General features: G+C 49.9%; 11 non-coding genes across 11 annotated transcripts; 4 read left to right on the top strand and 7 right to left on the bottom strand.

Annotated features, from left to right (window-relative positions):
- Positions 1-1,203: 1,203 nt before the first annotated feature.
- On the bottom strand, positions 1,204-1,275 carry Trnap-cgg (transfer RNA proline (anticodon CGG)). The gene has a single exon. It is a non-coding gene; the product is annotated as a tRNA-Pro (tRNA).
- A 235-nt stretch (positions 1,276-1,510) lies between these two features.
- Trnav-uac (transfer RNA valine (anticodon UAC)) lies at positions 1,511-1,583 on the top strand. The gene has a single exon. It is a non-coding gene; the product is annotated as a tRNA-Val (tRNA).
- A 601-nt stretch (positions 1,584-2,184) lies between these two features.
- Positions 2,185-2,256, bottom strand: Trnap-ugg (transfer RNA proline (anticodon UGG)). Its single transcript has one exon. It is a non-coding gene; the product is annotated as a tRNA-Pro (tRNA).
- Positions 2,257-3,902: 1,646 nt separating this feature from the next.
- Positions 3,903-3,973, bottom strand: Trnap-cgg (transfer RNA proline (anticodon CGG)). The gene has a single exon. It is a non-coding gene; the product is annotated as a tRNA-Pro (tRNA).
- A 235-nt stretch (positions 3,974-4,208) lies between these two features.
- Trnav-uac (transfer RNA valine (anticodon UAC)) lies at positions 4,209-4,281 on the top strand. Its single transcript has one exon. It is a non-coding gene; the product is annotated as a tRNA-Val (tRNA).
- A 601-nt stretch (positions 4,282-4,882) lies between these two features.
- On the bottom strand, positions 4,883-4,954 carry Trnap-ugg (transfer RNA proline (anticodon UGG)). Its single transcript has one exon. It is a non-coding gene; the product is annotated as a tRNA-Pro (tRNA).
- Positions 4,955-6,601: 1,647 nt separating this feature from the next.
- Trnap-cgg (transfer RNA proline (anticodon CGG)) lies at positions 6,602-6,673 on the bottom strand. Its single transcript has one exon. It is a non-coding gene; the product is annotated as a tRNA-Pro (tRNA).
- Positions 6,674-6,908: 235 nt separating this feature from the next.
- On the top strand, positions 6,909-6,981 carry Trnav-uac (transfer RNA valine (anticodon UAC)). The gene has a single exon. It is a non-coding gene; the product is annotated as a tRNA-Val (tRNA).
- Positions 6,982-7,582: 601 nt separating this feature from the next.
- Trnap-ugg (transfer RNA proline (anticodon UGG)) lies at positions 7,583-7,654 on the bottom strand. Its single transcript has one exon. It is a non-coding gene; the product is annotated as a tRNA-Pro (tRNA).
- Positions 7,655-9,301: 1,647 nt separating this feature from the next.
- On the bottom strand, positions 9,302-9,373 carry Trnap-cgg (transfer RNA proline (anticodon CGG)). The gene has a single exon. It is a non-coding gene; the product is annotated as a tRNA-Pro (tRNA).
- A 235-nt stretch (positions 9,374-9,608) lies between these two features.
- On the top strand, positions 9,609-9,680 carry Trnav-uac (transfer RNA valine (anticodon UAC)). Its single transcript has one exon. It is a non-coding gene; the product is annotated as a tRNA-Val (tRNA).
- The last annotated feature ends 383 nt before the right edge of the window (positions 9,681-10,063 follow it).

A 10,063-nucleotide genomic window follows, 5' to 3' on the forward strand; every position in this document is an offset into this window, starting at 1 on the left:
CATTACCTGATCGTCTCTAAAATACTGTGCGGTTATCACCTGGTTTCCAACAGCGATAGTAGTAAGTAAATCGACTACAAAGTCTTTCAAAGTAGGTCAGACACAAAAAAAAAAAAAAATCGGAGCTGCGTGTAGCTCATGTCATTCTGCTTTCAATCGTGAATCTCCGGCTGGGAGTAGTGGCGTACTTCTGTAATCCAAGCTTCTGGGAGGCCGTTGTGTGGGAGAGATCTGGAAACAACTACAGATTCGACCGTTCCACGAGCTCAGGAACGGCCGCGATGCCTTCATCGAGCTCTGCAGATCGACAGATGATAGTGTGGAAATTTCGGCAAGCGGTGGCTAAGGGTTAAGAGAAGCCAAACACACTAAACACAAGAAAGTCGGGAAACCGAAGCACACAACTCATAACGAAAAGATTGCGGAATGCAGTGCGAAAGCAAAACTTCGAGAAGACCAACTCTGAAGCCATCGGCGAGCTAGGAATTATTCCGCACAAGAAGCGATCATGTAGGAAGAGCGAGCCGAGGCTGTCGCTCGACCACACAATAAATTTTTGCTTAATCCCAATTTGCAGTACCGGTTCGACACTAGAATACTGCGCCTTGGTTCTTCCAAAAGCGATAGTAATAAGCACGTCGACTGCAGTGTCATTTGGGGTAGTGAGTCAGACATGGAGAGGATATGGGGCGGGTGGAATATGCAACGACAGGGGCATTGCAGGGCGGCCGCCGGCTCCTTGCGCTGTGGCGCACCGGTGCCGGCGGCGGCCTGGCTGGGCTGCTGGTGCCTCCATGTAGAGCTGCCGCCGAGCCCAGGCAAAGTGCCGCTAACGAAGCGATTGCCTTTGGTGACATCTTTTGCAATAACGACTGCGCGAATCGACGGTATCTCGTAAGGAAGGAAAGAGCAGCAGCAGCTGCCGCCGAGCCCAGGCGCCGTGCCTAACACGCAGAAGGTCCCCGGCTCGATTGCGGGCGGAAACCCGTTTTCGTCCCACTCAGCAAGACACTTGCTACGATCTCTACTGTGACCATTTAAATCAACTTCAAACGTTCCATCAGCAGGGTGCACATGGCTCAAATGAAACATGAAACGGTTTCAGAACTGGTTGTCGGATTTTAGCGCTGACTTGGAGGCCTGGAAATGCGCGAAACAGCCGCCGCCATGCGATTTGTTACCACACCGTTGTACAAAACGCAAGGGCTCGTCCGGGATTTGAACCCGGGACCTCCTGCACCCGAAGCAGGAATCATACCCCTAGACCAACGAGCCTATTCGTTCCGAAAACGCACTGCATGTGAATGACGCCACCTTTGATGGTCTCACCATGTAGGGCTGCAGCTCAGCCAGCGTTCTCCCTGTCTGTCGCGGTTGGATTGTTTCCATCGACGTCTTTTACTACAGGAACTTCACGAATCGGAGGGAGCTCGTAGCCGATGCCCTTGCTAACACAGAAGACAAACTGTTGCTATTACGAGTCTCCGGGTGGTACATCAAAAGAACCGTCGTTTCCGTGGTGTAGCGGTTATCACGTCTGCTTTACACGCAGAAGGTCCCCGGTTCGATCCCGGGCGGGAACACAACAATTTTAATCTATATTTCGGATTTCATTTCCGAGATGACCTCACGTCCGCGAATGCAGAGACAAGCAATGTCGTATGCTAGACGGATAGGGCGTCATTTTACTGTCAAATACTGTTGCTCTCTTATTGCACCGGTATTTGGTAACTGAGAACGCCCCTAGCTCCATTATGGCTGGCAAAATTTATAATCCGGTTCTTCAGGGCTACTTCAAGTGCGCTTGCTACTGGCTTTCCTGAGCTCACCCTACTCGCCTTGTCACAGCTCTGTCAAAGTGTGATGCTAACTAATAATGAAAAACTCTTAGCCACGCTCAATCTTACATGCCACCCCTTGGTTGTTGCCGTCGCTAGTAAGATGAGGGTAGACTGTCGCACAATTAAGCTGAATCTCCACTCACGGTGCACATATCCCGCAAAGACAACCTTGTTTTCCGTTGCATGCAAAATTACCGTCTGCCTTTCTACCGAATTCCACCTACGTACTTTACTGGTGCCGCATTCTTGTTATATCCACGTGCTATAACAGGCGTCTACTCTTCATTGAGGAGCTGCAACCGGGGCTGAGTTCCACCTACGCTTCAGCACGGTCAAAATGGCATGGCTCGTCCGGGATTTGAACCCGGGACCTCCTGCACCCAAAGCAGGAATCATACCCCTAGACCAACGAGCCACCTGCCTGGAGCAGTCAAGTTAATCCCAAGTAGTGGGCCTCACAGGGAACACAAACTTTCACGCGAATTCGCAAGATAAACGCTTTCTGCAGGCAGCACTCACCACTGTTGAGAAGAATATTAAAGGCAACGAATAAAAAGCGAAATAACTTCATCGAGCACTGCTTATGAACAGCCGGCAGTGCCTCAGTTTCGGTATGTGGTTTCTCAGGGTTAAGAGGAGGCGAATGCACTAAACAAAAGAACATCGGGAAACCAAGCACCAACTCATAACGAAAAGATTGCAAAATATACTGCAAGCAAAATTTCCAGAAGACGGATACTGAAGACGCCGCAGACAAAAGAATTATTCTATGCAGTAACGATTATCTAGGAAGCGTGAATTGCATGTGCTGCTCCACCACACAACTTCTTTTGATACTGTTTTACTTATTCTAAATTTTCATTACCTGATCGTCTCTAAAATACTGTGCGGTTATCACCTGGTTTCCAACAGCGATAGTAGTAAGTAAATCGACTACAAAGTCTTTCAAAGTAGGTCAGACACAAAAAAAAAAAAAATCGGAGCTGCGTGTAGCTCATGTCATTCTGCTTTCAATCGTGAATCTCCGGCTGGGAGTAGTGGCGTACTTCTGTAATCCAAGCTTCTGGGAGGCCGTTGTGTGGGAGAGATCTGGAAACAACTACAGATTCGACCGTTCCACGAGCTCAGGAACGGCCGCGATGCCTTCATCGAGCTCTGCAGATCGACAGATGATAGTGTGGAAATTTCGGCAAGCGGTGGCTAAGGGTTAAGAGAAGCCAAACACACTAAACACAAGAAAGTCGGGAAACCGAAGCACACAACTCATAACGAAAAGATTGCGGAATGCAGTGCGAAAGCAAAACTTCGAGAAGACCAACTCTGAAGCCATCGGCGAGCTAGGAATTATTCCGCACAAGAAGCGATCATGTAGGAAGAGCGAGCCGAGGCTGTCGCTCGACCACACAATAAATTTTTGCTTAATCCCAATTTGCAGTACCGGTTCGACACTAGAATACTGCGCCTTGGTTCTTCCAAAAGCGATAGTAATAAGCACGTCGACTGCAGTGTCATTTGGGGTAGTGAGTCAGACATGGAGAGGATATGGGGCGGGTGGAATATGCAACGACAGGGGCATTGCAGGGCGGCCGCCGGCTCCTTGCGCTGTGGCGCACCGGTGCCGGCGGCGGCCTGGCTGGGCTGCTGGTGCCTCCATGTAGAGCTGCCGCCGAGCCCAGGCAAAGTGCCGCTAACGAAGCGATTGCCTTTGGTGACATCTTTTGCAATAACGACTGCGCGAATCGACGGTATCTCGTAAGGAAGGAAAGAGCAGCAGCAGCTGCCGCCGAGCCCAGGCGCCGTGCCTAACACGCAGAAGGTCCCCGGCTCGATTGCGGGCGGAAACCCGTTTTCGTCCCACTCAGCAAGACACTTGCTACGATCTCTACTGTGACCATTTAAATCAACTTCAAACGTTCCATCAGCAGGGTGCACATGGCTCAAATGAAACATGAAACGGTTTCAGAACTGGTTGTCGGATTTTAGCGCTGACTTGGAGGCCTGGAAATGCGCGAAACAGCCGCCGCCATGCGATTTGTTACCACACCGTTGTACAAAACGCAAGGGCTCGTCCGGGATTTGAACCCGGACCTCCTGCACCCGAAGCAGGAATCATACCCCTAGACCAACGAGCCTATTCGTTCCGAAAACGCACTGCATGTGAATGACGCCACCTTTGATGGTCTCACCATGTAGGGCTGCAGCTCAGCCAGCGTTCTCCCTGTCTGTCGCGGTTGGATTGTTTCCATCGACGTCTTTTACTACAGGAACTTCACGAATCGGAGGGAGCTCGTAGCCGATGCCCTTGCTAACACAGAAGACAAACTGTTGCTATTACGAGTCTCCGGGTGGTACATCAAAAGAACCGTCGTTTCCGTGGTGTAGCGGTTATCACGTCTGCTTTACACGCAGAAGGTCCCCGGTTCGATCCCGGGCGGGAACACAACAATTTTAATCTATATTTCGGATTTCATTTCCGAGATGACCTCACGTCCGCGAATGCAGAGACAAGCAATGTCGTATGCTAGACGGATAGGGCGTCATTTTACTGTCAAATACTGTTGCTCTCTTATTGCACCGGTATTTGGTAACTGAGAACGCCCCTAGCTCCATTATGGCTGGCAAAATTTATAATCCGGTTCTTCAGGGCTACTTCAAGTGCGCTTGCTACTGGCTTTCCTGAGCTCACCCTACTCGCCTTGTCACAGCTCTGTCAAAGTGTGATGCTAACTAATAATGAAAAACTCTTAGCCACGCTCAATCTTACATGCCACCCCTTGGTTGTTGCCGTCGCTAGTAAGATGAGGGTAGACTGTCGCACAATTAAGCTGAATCTCCACTCACGGTGCACATATCCCGCAAAGACAACCTTGTTTTCCGTTGCATGCAAAATTACCGTCTGCCTTTCTACCGAATTCCACCTACGTACTTTACTGGTGCCGCATTCTTGTTATATCCACGTGCTATAACAGGCGTCTACTCTTCATTGAGGAGCTGCAACCGGGGCTGAGTTCCACCTACGCTTCAGCACGGTCAAAATGGCAGGGCTCGTCCGGGATTTGAACCCGGGACCTCCTGCACCCAAAGCAGGAATCATACCCCTAGACCAACGAGCCACCTGCCTGGAGCAGTCAAGTTAATCCCAAGTAGTGGGCCTCACAGGGAACACAAACTTTCACGCGAATTCGCAAGATAAACGCTTTCTGCAGGCAGCACTCACCACTGTTGAGAAGAATATTAAAGGCAACGAATAAAAAGCGAAATAACTTCATCGAGCACTGCTTATGAACAGCCGGCAGTGCCTCAGTTTCGGTATGTGGTTTCTCAGGGTTAAGAGGAGGCGAATGCACTAAACAAAAGAACATCGGGGAACCAAGCACCAACTCATAACGAAAAGATTGCAAAATATACTGCAAGCAAAATTTCCAGAAGACGGATACTGAAGACGCCGCAGACAAAAGAATTATTCTATGCAGTAACGATTATCTAGGAAGCGTGAATTGCATGTGCTGCTCCACCACACAACTTCTTTTGATACTGTTTTACTTATTCTAAATTTTCATTACCTGATCGTCTCTAAAATACTGTGCGGTTATCACCTGGTTTCCAACAGCGATAGTAGTAAGTAAATCGACTACAAAGTCTTTCAAAGTAGGTCAGACACAAAAAAAAAAAAAAATCGGAGCTGCGTGTAGCTCATGTCATTCTGCTTTCAATCGTGAATCTCCGGCTGGGAGTAGTGGCGTACTTCTGTAATCCAAGCTTCTGGGAGGCCGTTGTGTGGGAGAGATCTGGAAACAACTACAGATTCGACCGTTCCACGAGCTCAGGAACGGCCGCGATGCCTTCATCGAGCTCTGCAGATCGACAGATGATAGTGTGGAAATTTCGGCAAGCGGTGGCTAAGGGTTAAGAGAAGCCAAACACACTAAACACAAGAAAGTCGGGAAACCGAAGCACACAACTCATAACGAAAAGATTGCGGAATGCAGTGCGAAAGCAAAACTTCGAGAAGACCAACTCTGAAGCCATCGGCGAGCTAGGAATTATTCCGCACAAGAAGCGATCATGTAGGAAGAGCGAGCCGAGGCTGTCGCTCGACCACACAATAAATTTTTGCTTAATCCCAATTTGCAGTACCGGTTCGACACTAGAATACTGCGCCTTGGTTCTTCCAAAAGCGATAGTAATAAGCACGTCGACTGCAGTGTCATTTGGGGTAGTGAGTCAGACATGGAGAGGATATGGGGCGGGTGGAATATGCAACGACAGGGGCATTGCAGGGCGGCCGCCGGCTCCTTGCGCTGTGGCGCACCGGTGCCGGCGGCGGCCTGGCTGGGCTGCTGGTGCCTCCATGTAGAGCTGCCGCCGAGCCCAGGCAAAGTGCCGCTAACGAAGCGATTGCCTTTGGTGACATCTTTTGCAATAACGACTGCGCGAATCGACGGTATCTCGTAAGGAAGGAAAGAGCAGCAGCAGCTGCCGCCGAGCCCAGGCGCCGTGCCTAACACGCAGAAGGTCCCCGGCTCGATTGCGGGCGGAAACCCGTTTTCGTCCCACTCAGCAAGACACTTGCTACGATCTCTACTGTGACCATTTAAATCAACTTCAAACGTTCCATCAGCAGGGTGCACATGGCTCAAATGAAACATGAAACGGTTTCAGAACTGGTTGTCGGATTTTAGCGCTGACTTGGAGGCCTGGAAATGCGCGAAACAGCCGCCGCCATGCGATTTGTTACCACACCGTTGTACAAAACGCAAGGGCTCGTCCGGGATTTGAACCCGGGACCTCCTGCACCCGAAGCAGGAATCATACCCCTAGACCAACGAGCCTATTCGTTCCGAAAACGCACTGCATGTGAATGACGCCACCTTTGATGGTCTCACCATGTAGGGCTGCAGCTCAGCCAGCGTTCTCCCTGTCTGTCGCGGTTGGATTGTTTCCATCGACGTCTTTTACTACAGGAACTTCACGAATCGGAGGGAGCTCGTAGCCGATGCCCTTGCTAACACAGAAGACAAACTGTTGCTATTACGAGTCTCCGGGTGGTACATCAAAAGAACCGTCGTTTCCGTGGTGTAGCGGTTATCACGTCTGCTTTACACGCAGAAGGTCCCCGGTTCGATCCCGGGCGGGAACACAACAATTTTAATCTATATTTCGGATTTCATTTCCGAGATGACCTCACGTCCGCGAATGCAGAGACAAGCAATGTCGTATGCTAGACGGATAGGGCGTCATTTTACTGTCAAATACTGTTGCTCTCTTATTGCACCGGTATTTGGTAACTGAGAACGCCCCTAGCTCCATTATGGCTGGCAAAATTTATAATCCGGTTCTTCAGGGCTACTTCAAGTGCGCTTGCTACTGGCTTTCCTGAGCTCACCCTACTCGCCTTGTCACAGCTCTGTCAAAGTGTGATGCTAACTAATAATGAAAAACTCTTAGCCACGCTCAATCTTACATGCCACCCCTTGGTTGTTGCCGTCGCTAGTAAGATGAGGGTAGACTGTCGCACAATTAAGCTGAATCTCCACTCACGGTGCACATATCCCGCAAAGACAACCTTGTTTTCCGTTGCATGCAAAATTACCGTCTGCCTTTCTACCGAATTCCACCTACGTACTTTACTGGTGCCGCATTCTTGTTATATCCACGTGCTATAACAGGCGTCTACTCTTCATTGAGGAGCTGCAACCGGGGCTGAGTTCCACCTACGCTTCAGCACGGTCAAAATGGCAGGGCTCGTCCGGGATTTGAACCCGGGACCTCCTGCACCCAAAGCAGGAATCATACCCCTAGACCAACGAGCCACCTGCCTGGAGCAGTCAAGTTAATCCCAAGTAGTGGGCCTCACAGGGAACACAAACTTTCACGCGAATTCGCAAGATAAACGCTTTCTGCAGGCAGCACTCACCACTGTTGAGAAGAATATTAAAGGCAACGAATAAAAAGCGAAATAACTTCATCGAGCACTGCTTATGAACAGCCGGCAGTGCCTCAGTTTCGGTATGTGGTTTCTCAGGGTTAAGAGGAGGCGAATGCACTAAACAAAAGAACATCGGGAAACCAAGCACCAACTCATAACGAAAAGATTGCAAAATATACTGCAAGCAAAATTTCCAGAAGACGGATACTGAAGACGCCGCAGACAAAAGAATTATTCTATGCAGTAACGATTATCTAGGAAGCGTGAATTGCATGTGCTGCTCCACCACACAACTTCTTTTGATACTGTTTTACTTATTCTAAATTTTCATTACCTGATCGTCTCTAAAATACTGTGCGGTTATCACCTGGTTTCCAACAGCGATAGTAGTAAGTAAATCGACTACAAAGTCTTTCAAAGTAGGTCAGACACAAAAAAAAAAAAAAATCGGAGCTGCGTGTAGCTCATGTCATTCTGCTTTCAATCGTGAATCTCCGGCCGGGAGTAGTGGCGTACTTCTGTAATCCAAGCTTCTGGGAGGCCGTTGTGTGGGAGAGATCTGGAAACAACTACAGATTCGACCGTTCCACGAGCTCAGGAACGGCCGCGATGCCTTCATCGAGCTCTGCAGATCGACAGATGATAGTGTGGAAATTTCGGCAAGCGGTGGCTAAGGGTTAAGAGAAGCCAAACACACTAAACACAAGAAAGTCGGGAAACCGAAGCACACAACTCATAACGAAAAGATTGCGGAATGCAGTGCGAAAGCAAAACTTCGAGAAGACCAACTCTGAAGCCATCGGCGAGCTAGGAATTATTCCGCACAAGAAGCGATCATGTAGGAAGAGCGAGCCGAGGCTGTCGCTCGACCACACAATAAATTTTTGCTTAATCCCAATTTGCAGTACCGGTTCGACACTAGAATACTGCGCCTTGGTTCTTCCAAAAGCGATAGTAATAAGCACGTCGACTGCAGTGTCATTTGGGGTAGTGAGTCAGACATGGAGAGGATATGGGGCGGGTGGAATATGCAACGACAGGGGCATTGCAGGGCGGCCGCCGGCTCCTTGCGCTGTGGCGCACCGGTGCCGGCGGCGGCCTGGCTGGGCTGCTGGTGCCTCCATGTAGAGCTGCCGCCGAGCCCAGGCAAAGTGCCGCTAACGAAGCGATTGCCTTTGGTGACATCTTTTGCAATAACGACTGCGCGAATCGACGGTATCTCGTAAGGAAGGAAAGAGCAGCAGCAGCTGCCGCCGAGCCCAGGCGCCGTGCCTAACACGCAGAAGGTCCCCGGCTCGATTGCGGGCGGAAACCCGTTTTCGTCCCACTCAGCAAGACACTTGCTACGATCTCTACTGTGACCATTTAAATCAACTTCAAACGTTCCATCAGCAGGGTGCACATGGCTCAAATGAAACATGAAACGGTTTCAGAACTGGTTGTCGGATTTTAGCGCTGACTTGGAGGCCTGGAAATGCGCGAAACAGCCGCCGCCATGCGATTTGTTACCACACCGTTGTACAAAACGCAAGGGCTCGTCCGGGATTTGAACCCGGGACCTCCTGCACCCGAAGCAGGAATCATACCCCTAGACCAACGAGCCTATTCGTTCCGAAAACGCACTGCATGTGAATGACGCCACCTTTGATGGTCTCACCATGTAGGGCTGCAGCTCAGCCAGCGTTCTCCCTGTCTGTCGCGGTTGGATTGTTTCCATCGACGTCTTTTACTACAGGAACTTCACGAATCGGAGGGAGCTCGTAGCCGATGCCCTTGCTAACACAGAAGACAAACTGTTGCTATTACGAGTCTCCGGGTGGTACATCAAAAGAACCGTCGTTTCCGTGGTGTAGCGGTTATCACGTCTGCTTTACACGCAGAAGGTCCCCGGTTCGATCCCGGCGGGAACACAACAATTTTAATCTATATTTCGGATTTCATTTCCGAGATGACCTCACGTCCGCGAATGCAGAGACAAGCAATGTCGTATGCTAGACGGATAGGGCGTCATTTTACTGTCAAATACTGTTGCTCTCTTATTGCACCGGTATTTGGTAACTGAGAACGCCCCTAGCTCCATTATGGCTGGCAAAATTTATAATCCGGTTCTTCAGGGCTACTTCAAGTGCGCTTGCTACTGGCTTTCCTGAGCTCACCCTACTCGCCTTGTCACAGCTCTGTCAAAGTGTGATGCTAACTAATAATGAAAAACTCTTAGCCACGCTCAATCTTACATGCCACCCCTTGGTTGTTGCCGTCGCTAGTAAGATGAGGGTAGACTGTCGCACAATTA

This window comes from Schistocerca serialis, chromosome 2 (assembly GCF_023864345.2).
Source record: "Schistocerca serialis cubense isolate TAMUIC-IGC-003099 chromosome 2, iqSchSeri2.2, whole genome shotgun sequence".
Classification (NCBI taxonomy): domain Eukaryota; kingdom Metazoa; phylum Arthropoda; class Insecta; order Orthoptera; family Acrididae; genus Schistocerca; species Schistocerca serialis.